Below are 12,705 nucleotides of genomic sequence, written 5' to 3'. Positions count from 1 at the left end.
ATGAGCACATCTTGGAATGATTAAGTCTGACCAAAACTCTTTGATTACAAGAGAAATTTTAATAAAAAAACTCGAATTTTAGGAGAAAATGAAACCCAATTCTCGTCAATGCATAGAGAGATAATAGGAGAGAAACTAGGGGGGAAAAAGAGGATTTTTGCAGAACTGGCCTTTGGTACTTCTAATCTCAATATCTCCAAAAATATATCTCAGAATCCCAAACGGTTTGTTGATTAAGAAAATAAACTCAAAGAGATTTAATTTGATGCCTAATTTGACATAAAAATATTCATACTATGATCTTTTGATTTTCTTCATTTTGTAGATTGATCCTAGCTCCCTCCAATGCGAATATCTCTTTAAATATAGATCAGATTGGCATGAAATATGGAATTTAGGATCCCAAGACAAGGTCTTTGACCATGGTCATGAAATAGGAGAGGAAGAAAAGGAAGAGAAGAAAGGAGAAGAGAGAAAGAAGAGAGAACTTGGCTAGAGAAATGGAGAGAGAGAGAGCTTGGTAGAGGAGACAATTCTAAGAACAAATTTGAGAGAAGAGAGGAGACTTAATAATCTACCCCATGCCTTGAGCCTCTATTTATAGTGGTGGAAGGAATTTTACAATGACTAAAATACCCTAAGGGCTACAAGAAAATTAAAAGACATAAGTAGACATACATCTTCTTAGATTATTACACCCTTATGCCAGCCTTATGAGAAAACCTTTTAAATTACCGCTTTTGCCACTTCCTTGACATGGGGAAGGTAAACTACATTGATGCCACTTGGAGGTGTCATCCAATAAAATTTTCTCCTTCTGAAATTAGAATCCAATACCTTTCATCCAAGTATATTTTTTCTCCATAAAATATACTTCTTTTAATTGAAATAATTTGATAGATTTTGTACTCTATAATTTGGCCGAACTGAGTGCTCTTTCTTTTTTGGCCAGCATGCCCATCGACCCTTCCAAGATCGATACCTCCCTCTAGAAAAATCAGATTAGGAATTGGTTGGATAGATAAGAAAATAGAATTGTAGATATTTCTTTTGATATATAATTTTTCATATAAAGTCTCATTCTTAATAGTGTAAAATAACTTGAAAGTTAAAGTTTTTTTCTACTACTCGAACTTCTCTTGCAGTCTAACCTCTGCGGCATCAAACATTGATTTATTTTTGTAGAAAATTCCGATTGACAAAAAATATTTTTGCGTTGGAAAGTAGACTCGAAAATATTTCTGTCAATATATATTTTTTAATATTAAAATTTCAATGTGGAGGTGAAAACACCAAGAAAACAATGGCTATAAGGACAAGAAAGAAAGAAAAAAGATAGAATACAAACTTAAACTACTAGAGATGATAGATCAGAAAAAAAAATATCACATTATCTCTACAGATTAATTGCACAAAACCCACTCTAATACTATGTTGAATTTCTAGAATAGAGAAAATCTTCACTGACTTGAAGTAATTGGAGTACATGGACCTTAGCGAGGATTACAATTGAACTACCCTTCTCCCAATTATACCCAAAGTTAAACACTAAAAGATAAGTCCTAGAAAAATTGAACAACTGAACATAAATAGAAGACTAACATAACTAAAACACCTTTAACTGAAACTCTTCTATGAGAGTCCTTCCATAATATTTTGTCTCTATAAGACTTCTTGTTGTGAGAGTCATGTGAGACTCTTTCGTACCTACTCTTCAACATAAATAAGTACATACAAGTATATCATCAACAAAATGTACATTGGGAGTCAAAAAGATGGGTGGATCCTAAAGTGACTAAGCTAGAAGTAGGAGTTGCTAACGATGGTCTCAAGGAGGTGCTCGATCCTCTACTATCCAGACTTCAATTGGTTTTGTATGGCAAGAATAGCTGCTTAAGTTGCCACAACATCATCAACCGCTGCCTCTAAAGCTTTAAAAGCTATCGTTGGAGTCTGAGCTTCCTACTTTTGTGAAGCACCTCTTCGTGAATTCAAACTGGTCTATGGGTGGCTCAAATCTCTCCTAGGGGATGCAAGTTGTGGTACAGATTCCTTTGTGGTCTTCTCCTCTTAAATCCATTGTCCCCTCCATTCGGCAAATCCAAATTTTCCCTCTTTTATTTCTCCTATGGACATCTTCATTGTCATGCCCACTAACACTTCATCCGATAAATCCACTCCACAATGTAGGAGGATGGTTGTCATCTCTTGAGTGAATGATAAACTATTCACCCATGAGCTTATTGTCATGTCGGACATCCGACTAGCCATAAAGTATCCAAAATCGAGTGGAACTTTCTGGAAGATTGCCATCTTCCAAAAAATGTCAACCGTTGTGAGCATAGAGAAGGTGCCCTTTGATGGATTTAGCACATGAGTCACAATTTCCATAACAACTCTCTGAGGCATAGTGAGGTCTCGTATCCTGACTTCATAGGAACTCCCAACTATCTGTTCAAAGACCGAGAGGATAGCCTCTTAGATGTTTTGTAGGAGGCCCTCGTGGAGATCTGTTACCCAATTCTCTTTAATGTATCTCATTGCGGTGGAGCCAAGGCGATCATTCAAAAATGGGGTCCGAATAGAGATGGGTGTTTAGGAAGACATTTTAAGGCTATGTAGCCCTCAATTTAAAGGTTTTAGTGAAACACCTTAGAAGGGGATAAACAAGCTCCTCTCTCCAACAACCTCCCATGACTATCTAGTGTAATTATTCTTGCTTTGACTAAGAAATACATTGAAGTAGAAACCAGTATTTTTATTGCATATTTATTATTTAATTAGTAGTAATAATCTTTGATAATATTTTTAGAAGGAAAAATGAGAAAAATAATATTATGATAATATTTATTATTTAGTGTTAATTAAGAAGTAAAGAGTGAAATAGTAAAATCATAAATAGTAATAATTAGCAATGAACAAATAGAAAAAAAATTGAATTTTATCTGCATAAGAACTAAACATATAATTTGAACAGTTATCATATAGTAAATCGAGTAAACTATTATCCCAAACTTGAAACCCGTGCACTTCATGTAATTGAAATGGTATTATTGTAGTGACACTAGTTAAGGATCATATAATACCCTATCGCCCATTATTTGCATCAACGAGAGACTTCTCTCTCACTTGCCGTACTTGGCATTCTTGCAACATACAAATTCTAAATAGCTACATGTCCTTAGAGGGGGTTAATCCACAATGAACTTGAATTGAAGTGAAAAATTGAATTGATTCAACTTCAACTCATGTTTGGGTGTTAGTATAGACGAGTTAAAGTGACTGGAAAACAGATTCCAATGTTAGTGCCCCAAATGAAAAATATGATATAAAGAAGAGAATGAGTAACCTTTTATAATATACTTAAATAGAACATATACCTAAACATATAGTTAACAAAAATAAACATGGTTATTACACTTATAAGTGATTTAACGTGTAGTATTAGAATATATTAATATCCTAATTAATGAAAAACTATATTATATTATTTAATGATTATAGTTTATTATAAATTAAACAATAATTACATGTGACTAAAATAAATTATACAAAATTAATAAAAAAATTAAAAATAACACAAGAGAAAATAATAAATAAACTTAATGGTTTAATTAATTATAACAATTGGATAATTAAACCAATTAATGATTAAAATTTATTATAAATTAATATACTAATTATGTGTGACTAGAATAAATTATTTAAAATAAATAAAAAAGTTAAAAATAAGATAAGTGAATATAATAAATAAATAAATTATTTCATAATAACGTAAGATATAGTTTAACATTAAAACTCACTATTTTAATAAAAAAATAAAAAATACATAATAAATAAATAAATATATTAATTTATCAATAACATAAAATATATTTTACATATTATTAATTAATAATAAATTAACAAAAAATGAAAAACCAATTATGACGATGGTTTAATTTTTCCTAACATAGGAAAAATTAAACATCGTCTTCGTCTTCCTAAGCAGTGGGCCAGCGGGCAACGACGACACTCCGATGGTATGCCGAGAGGGAGAAAAGAGGGAGGCCGATAGAGAAGAGAAGTCGGAGAGGCTTGGCCTCCCGTGCTCTGCGACGGAGGAAGGTCGACGGGGGGGGGGGGGGGGGGGGGGGGGAGGGGGGTAGAGAGGGAGGTTGAGAGAGAAGAGAAGCTGAGAGCCGAGAGGCTCTGCGACAGAGGCTCGACCTCCCGTGCTATGCAACAGAAGTCGAGAGGGAGAGGAGAGGGAGGACAAACAAAAACACTTTGCTGAAGGATTGCGGAGGGAGCAGAGATCGTCAGGAGACAAAGGCTGAGGAGAGGGAGAGGAGAATAGCAAGGCGGGGGGGGAGGAAGCAACGTGCATGGAAAGCTGATGATTCGCAAAATAGGTAGGAAACAGTTTTCCCCCATTTTTTCCTTAGCGAATGAAATGGTGTAATCTCACTTCAATTCAAGTCTTTCTACACTAACACCATTTTTTTTATGAACTAGGTAATACGGGGGAATTTCATTCCACTTCATTGTGGACTAACCCCCGCTTAAAGCGCATAAAATGCTAATTCATCAACGTTGAAGTTTAACATTAAGATTATATCATCAGAACTGGCTGTCCAGTGTGTTGGCTTCTTCAATGGAGAAAATCATAACATACAAACCCTCATCACATAAACCTTCTTCTTACATTAGATGTTGAGACCCTCAATACACTAATTAAAATTGGTAAAATAACTTTACTTTCTATCGCACATATTCATTTTTGCGTAATGGAATAGTAAAATAGTCCGTCTCAAATGTTAGAAGTAGTGTTACTTCTGGTCTCATTTCAGTAACGCCTGTATCACGAAGAAAACAAAAATTAAGAACAACATTGTGGGTTAACTAAAATAGCTTGGATGTTCGTGTTGTAATTATACCTTTTGAGGAGCAGTTAATTGTTTTTGTCTCAAGAAGAGCCAGAAGATGCAGAAGGTAACAAAAAAAACAAAAATTAAGAACAGTCTATGGGGGTTTATTCAATAGCTTGGACGAGGAGCGGACACAGTCAAGTTATTCAGATCATCATCAAATCCTTTCTCTAACTCCATCTCTTCTTCTTAGTGTGCCTCCTCTTCATTTCAGTCCTCTTCGCTTTATAGCTTTTCTATAGCTTCTCTCTCTTCACCTCAAACTCATCCACACATTTTTCTTGACAGTTGATAAACTTCTCAATTTCTTCCTGCCTACAAGGTAGGGAGACTAGGAACCACCATACAAGTGAGAACAAATTTTTTCGTTATTTACTCATTTACTTTTCAATTAGGATTGATTTTGTTACCAATGTTTACAATCTTTAGAGCTTCCTGAACCAAAATTGCTAAACTCTGCAAGATGGTCCTCTTGTAGGGCTTGATCAAAGGCTTGCTCTTTTGCTTCTCGAGAATCAAGCATATCAGCAATTTTCTCATTAAAGAATTTCTCCATGTTATCCATCTAAAATTATTCATTTGATATTGGAAAACAAAGTGAGGAGCTACATATAGTTAAATAAAAATTGTTATAAGAAAATATTAAAGCAAAATAAGAGGTATAAATGTTATTACTTCCTCCTTGATCTCTTCATATTGTTTCTTTGCTCGGAGTCTTAGTATGTGATATTCTTCTTTTTCAATATGAAGTTGATTGCTCATAAGCCCCATTGTTTCTTTGAAAGCCTTCCGTTCAGCATCTTTGTTCTTCAACCAGATCAATTGTTTTTTTTCTTAACTCATCTGCTTCATTCCACCCAACCTTTTCTTGGTTAGATAACATCTCAAATTTTAGTCTGGACTTTCCAATTACTCGGACAAAAAAAGAAATGAATCCACTTAATGAAACGTGGATGAATTTTGAACATGATTATTAGACAACAACAACAAAAAATACAAAAGACAATATTCTAAATACCAAAACAACATTAAGTTGTAAGATTCTTCTATGCCTCTAACAAATACTAAAAATTATCCAACAATTTCTCAGTCACAAAATCTTAAAACAGCTAATCAACAAGACTTAAATAGACTTTCATCCAAGTATAAATTCTCTTAATAAAATATATTCTATTGAGATATATAATCTGATAGATTTCGGTCTCTACCGAACTAAGCACTCTTTCCCCTTTTCCAGCATGACCATTGACTTTTCCAAAATCCATATCTCGAAAAAAAAAACTCAGATCGAGAATTGGTTGAAGAGGTAAGAAAATAGACTTACGAATCTTTCTTTTGATATATAATTATCCATATAAAGTCACGTTCTTGATAGAATAAAATAGCTCAGAAGTTGAAGCTTTATGTTGTTGCACGAACCTCTTTTGCAATCAAACCTTTGCTGCTTCCTTGGAATGTAGATTCGAATATCTTTCCGTTAATATATAATATGCAATATGAAAAGCTCAATATAAAGGTGAAAACATAAATCGAATAACAGGTATAGGGATTGAAAAAAAAATACAAACCTAAAATGCTAGAGATAATAAATCAGAATAGGATCACATTACCTTTGTGGGTTGACCAAGTCAACTCACAGAACCTGCTCTGATACCATGTTGAATTTATGGAAAAGAGAAATACTTCATAAACTTATTTGTATTCAGAGTACATGAACCTCTATTTGTAATAGAGGAAAGTAGTAAAGTCCAATAACAATTAAACTACCCTTGTCCAATTACACCCAAACTCTAACACTTAAAGATAAGTCCTAACATAATTAAATAACCCAATATAAATAGAAGACTAACATGACTAAAACAACTTTTTTAAACTGAAACTCCTCCATGAGACCTGCTTTCATAATAATAGTGGTTATGTTAGACTTCTTATTGTGTAAAATTTCTTATGCCACCTCACGTGATCATGGTGGGTCCCATATCTTATGGGCTTGAGCCCATCTTCCAATACTCTTGGAGATGTGAGTCTTCCTTGGTCTTATAGGCTTGGACCCATCTTCCACAGACTTGGATATGTGAGCCATCCTTGGACGTGTGGGCTTGGGCCCATCTTCCAACATGAAATTTCTCCCCATTTGGTGAAATTTCATTTTCTGATCTTTTCAACACGACATATTATTTCTATCTCCTAAGATAGTTCGATGTGTGTATATTTTTTATCAGTTCTGGCTTCGTGATTAAAATCTAGCCAAAGCTTGTTCAAACTGTTAATGAGAGAGAATTAAAGAAATTGTTGAGGAATAATTACACTTTTGAATTTTTTATTTAGTAACATTTATTCTTCAACGGGATAATTTAATTAAAAGTTTAGTTAAAAAATTTTATTATATTTTTATTATTTAAAAATAGATAGCATTTTCCTCCTCTCACTTCTAATAAAAAATTAAATAAATAAAGAGTGTTGGGTGAGTAAGAGTTGCCTGATGTCAATGGTGCATTGGTTATTCGGGGTGATGTGTATTGAACTATTCCTAATTGTATTTTTCTGTTGCTCTACATCTTCTTCTGTGTTACAATAATTTTATAGACAATTTATTTGACATGTATTTTTTGAAAAGTTTTAAATGTATGTTGGAACTCGAACTTGAGCTCAACTTGGTTAAAATTATTGTGCTCGAGCTCGATTAAAATTTTAGGTTCGAGGCTTGGCTCGGCTCGAGCTCGACTTCGAAATATTTAAATCAAATTCGGCTAGAACACAGGCAGGTTCGGGCTCGGCTAGGCTCAATGCTACCCCCTATCGATAACCTTTGCAACAATTTTTTATATTAAATGTGAAACTTCCAAGCTCATGACACTTGCAATATGTAAAATTGAGGAATTATCCACATTACAATCCATGAAGAAGTGCAAGGAAGTATATGGGATACACATCAAGATGGCAAAAAATTTGTATGTTGTCTATATACACTACCACAGCCAAACCTCTAATGCCAATTTTCCATAGTTTACAAATTAAATGTCAAAGATCTAACAATCTAACTAATGGTCCATACACTGCAGATAAATTTGAGGCAATCACATTTAATTCGCTACTTAAATGATCTTGCAGTTTTAGCACCTTCGTTCAAAACTCAAAAGACTAGCAGGATTAATGTCTCAACAGTATTTATAAAATATTGCTTTGCCCTACTAAGTTTGATGCAAAAAAAAAAAAAAAAAAACGTAAACAACAATCAACAACAGATGTTCAAATACATGCAACCTGTAATAGAGAATTGAATGCTATGAGGTCGTTAGTGGAGCGCCAGGTTTTATGTCATGTACATGACCACCATGACTCAAGAGATCGTGTCCAAAGAGTAAACAGTGGAAAGTGCTTTCTGCCCAATTTTGAGAATCATGTACATGAAACGAGCGTGCCGTTCTCTCTGCCGCACACCCTCTCACGCATTTTTGCTCATTTCGCTCCCGCACCCCCTCTGTCGTCTCCCTAAACCCCGAGCTCTCTACTCCCTCTCTCGTCTCCACCGTCCCTCTCTGGTCTCCCTCTCTATGGCCTCCATCTCTCGCTGCGAACGTAATATTTGTAGAAACTAAGCTGCAAACTTTTGATAACTCTATTGCTCGTAAATTATTGAATGATTTGGACCATGCGTGGGCAAAGGTCGACGCGATTGGGCACTCTGGTGGCATCCTTGTCATCTGGGACCCAAAAGTTGTATATGCCACTCTCTCTGAACCGGGCCAATTCTCCATTGGCATTCATTTTCACGACCATTCCTTGGGGGTATCCTGGGCGTTGGCTAGTGTCTAAAGCCCAACTCGACAAAATGATCGTGCCTCCTTTTGGGAGTAAATAATTCAACTTGTCCAACTTTGGGTTTTGAATGGCTACTAGCTGGGGATTTCAACGCCATCCTTTTATGCTCAGAAAAAAGCCCACCCGCCATCAAAACCATTTCCACAATGAGAGCCTTCTCCGATCTCATTGGAAGCCTTGAACTATCAGAAATTCCTCTTTTTGGAAAAAAAAAATTCACTTGGTCGAATGGTCAATCCTCTCCTATCCTTTCCAAGCTTGATCGATTCTTTGCCAATAATGAGTGGCTCCAATTATTTCCAAACACCTCTGGCCAAGTCCTAAACAAAGTTGGCGTGGCTCTGATCACTGGCCTATTCAACTTAGCACTCGCCCTCCTGCCTGGGGGCGTTCTCCTTTTCGTTTAAAAAATTCTTGGACCATGAATGAGTCCTTAAACTCTGATCTTGCTGTCAGGTGGCAAGAAACAGCGCATCACCCTAATCCAGGTTGGGCGCTCCCTCTCAAAATAAAAGCTCTTAGGCAAAGATCTGCACTTGGTCTATTAATCATCGTGCTGCTATTGCTTCCCAGAAAGACTCAATTCTCCGCCGCATTTCTGAGCTTGATCTACTCGAAGAGCAAAGGTCTATTTATCCTCCTGATTTACTTCTCAGAAATCAATTAAATTTGGAATATTCAACTTTACTTCGAAGTGAATCTGTTCAATGGAAACAACATGCTAGATTTCACTGGTTGGCCGAGGGGGATGGAAACACAAAGTTCTTCCATGCCATTGCCTCGGCCAGGAGGAGGGCTAACCGTATCACTTCTTTGTCATGGAGACCAAGAGATCACGGATAATTCCTCTATATTTGATATTCTTGTCAAGTACTTTTCAGATCTATACACCGAGGAGCGTTACAATCGGCCCAAGCTGTTCCATCTCGACTACTTGCGTATCTCTCCTTCTAATGTGGCCGACTTGGAAAGTCCTTCAACACAGAAGAAATTGATTATGCTTCCTTGGCCTTCCAAAAGACAAAGCTCCTGGACCTGATGGTTTCAATGGTGAGTTTTACACAAATTCTGGGACACAATAAAATCTGAAGTGTATGCTTTTGTCCAAAATTTCCACCTAGTCAGAATCACTCACAAGGCCGTGGGTGCATCTTTCATTGCTTTAATCCCAAATAAATCCAATTCTGTCATCCCCCAAGATTTTAGACCAATAAGCCTGACAACTAGCTTCTATAAAATCATTGGTCGACTTCTCGCAAACCGTCTTAGGGTCCATCTCTCCAAAATCATAAGCCCTTGTCAAAGTGCTTTCATTCGTGGTAGGAATATCTTGGACTCTTTTATGGCCGCCCACGAACTCCTAGATTCCTTCAAAAAATCCAATCTGCCCAAATTCGTCATGAAACTTGATTTTGAAAAAGCTTTTGACCGCGTAAATTGGAAAATAATTGATTACCTCTTTGACCGAATGGGTTTTGGGACTAGGTGGAAATTTTGGAGGAGAAGTTGCATTTCTACTGCATCATATTCTATCCTTATTAACGGAAAACCGTGCGATTTTTTCAATGCAACAAGAAGAATTAGGCAAGGGAACCCTCTCTCTCCCTTTCTCTTCACTCTCATCGCTGAGCACCTTGCATCGATGGTCTGGTTTGCTAAAAGCTCAGGTTGGCTAAATCCTATCTCGGATGACCCCAATCAAGATATTGCACTTCTACAGTATGCGGATGATACCATACTCTTTGGTGAAGGTATAATGAATCAAATCTCCCACATAAAAGCCCTGCTCAACTTACAAAAGGTTAGTTGGTCAAAATCATCCATATTTGGGTTCAATATTGACTCTTTAGTTTTGGAGAAATTGGAGACCCATCTGGCAACTTGGAAGGGCAAATTTCTTTGCAAAGCTGGAAGACTCATTCTCTTGAAGTATTGTATCGCAGGTATTCCAAATTATGCTTTATCTTTTATGCCATGTCCTATTTTGATTTGCAATACCATGGATAGGCTAAAAAGAAGATTTCTATGGAGAGGATCAAGCGATACTTTTAAGTATCTTTTGGTCAAATGGGAGGATGTCCGCATGCCAAAATATATGGGAGGTTTGGGGATTTGGAAATCGAAGGACATGAACCAAGCCATGCTCTTAAAATGGATTCGGAAGTTCAATAATGCTTATTCTAATCTCTGGAAGGAAATGGTATCTACGAAACTTGACTGTCTCTCTCCTTGGTGGACTTCAGGAGGCAATAGGAGATGTCTATCTCCAATTTGGATATCATATATCTACTTATCCCCATGTTTTCTTCAGTCGTCAGATTCTATGTTGGTAATGGCAGATCTTTAAAGTTTTGGGAGGACTGGTGGACGGGTCATGATCCTTTACAGTCAAATTACAGGAACCTCCTCATATCTTTGAAAGGGGAAATATCGGTTGTTGATGCTTTTGAAGAGAATGGTTTCAACTTACACCCTAGAAGGGGTCTCTATGATACCGAGGCTCTGGTGGCAAGTAGGTTGATGGAATCTACAATCCTGCAGACTAAGGCCTTTAGCTACTGACAAGACGATATGGTGGCCTGATAAAAGCGGTCTTTTCTTAGTGTCCTCTGCTTACAGCTTCATCAATGGTTGGAATACAAACCAAAGGGATCATGAGGTTCTTTTTTCATGGCGTCTCTACGCTCTTCCAAAGATAAAAAATTTAGTATGGAGTGTCTACCATGGAAAGATACTCACGACAGACGTGCTCAGAAAAAGAGGACACCCAGCTATTGACCCTCTCTGCCCTTTATGCAACTCTTAGGTCGAATCAGTCAATCACATTTTGCTTCATTGCTCTTTTTCGTGGAAGGTATGGACTTCCATCCTCAATAAGATGGGGTTGCAATTCTGTACGTCAGTGGATCTGATTTCTTTTAGCAAGATGCTCATTGGTACTCCCCTCCCTCGGCTTGGAAAGCTTTTGATATCCGCATGGACTGGTTTCATTCCGTGGGGGCTTTGGAATGAACGTAACCAAAGGCGTTTTGATACTAGAAATAATTATGCGATAAGGTGGTTGATTGTGTATCTGGTCAGACCTCTACATGGCTCCCTTCAAAGAAGCCTTTCTCCTCCTTTGTTGGTTCATTTATTTGAGATAATTGGAACATTATTGCAAAAATGCGGTGTGGAACCTAAACCCCAGTCATGCAGGAATGGACCCCCCCAGAGCCTAGTTTCCTAAAGTTAAAATTTTGATGGTTCTTCTCAGGGTAACTCCGGAATGGCTAGTTTTGGGGGTGTTATCTCAGATTCCTCAGGCAATCAGTGTTTGTCATATGCTGGTCCACTAGGCATTGCTGACTCAACTACGGCTGAGATTCAAGGTCTTCTCAACGGGTTTTGCATTTTTTGAGACCATTATAGTGGTCCTCTTCACATTGAGGGGGACTCGAAGGTGGTAATTGGTTGGTGCGAAAAGGTGATCCCCTCTCCCCCCCGCCCCCCACACCCCCCCCCCCCCCCCCCCCCCCCCCCTATGGCAGCATTGGGATTCTCTTCGGGAAAATTTCTATCAATTTTCTTGTATTTGATCGCACATTCTGAGATCTAATAACTTGGTGGCAGATGTGCTTGCCAAGTCAGGTGCGTCCTTTCAATGTCTTGTTGTTAGGGATTTGCTCCCCGTTTCTTTGTAATTCTTTATTTTTTTTTGTTAATATATACATCCTTTTCAAAAAAATTATATATATATATTGACTCCTCGGTTTTAAATTCTATGGCAAGTTATTCCCCTCCCACCCCTGTACTCTAAAAGTGCCTGGCACCCCGTCATTGAGCGTCTTAAAGGTCGATTGGCTTCCTGTAGAGGAACATTTTTGTCTAAAGTAGGCAAGCTTGTCCTTATCAAATATTGCCTCCACGGATTCCTTCTTATTTTCTCTCCTTGTACCGTTGTCTTGCCTCAGTTCAAAATAGAATTGAATTA

The sequence above is a fragment of the Aristolochia californica genome, unplaced genomic scaffold, assembly GCF_029961685.1.
Source record: "Aristolochia californica isolate CCGP_79_NKW_82.1479 unplaced genomic scaffold, dmAriCali1.0.hap1 SCAF_14, whole genome shotgun sequence".
Taxonomy (NCBI): Eukaryota; Viridiplantae; Streptophyta; class Magnoliopsida; order Piperales; family Aristolochiaceae; genus Aristolochia; species Aristolochia californica.
Note: the sequence above shows the minus strand (reverse complement) of the source record.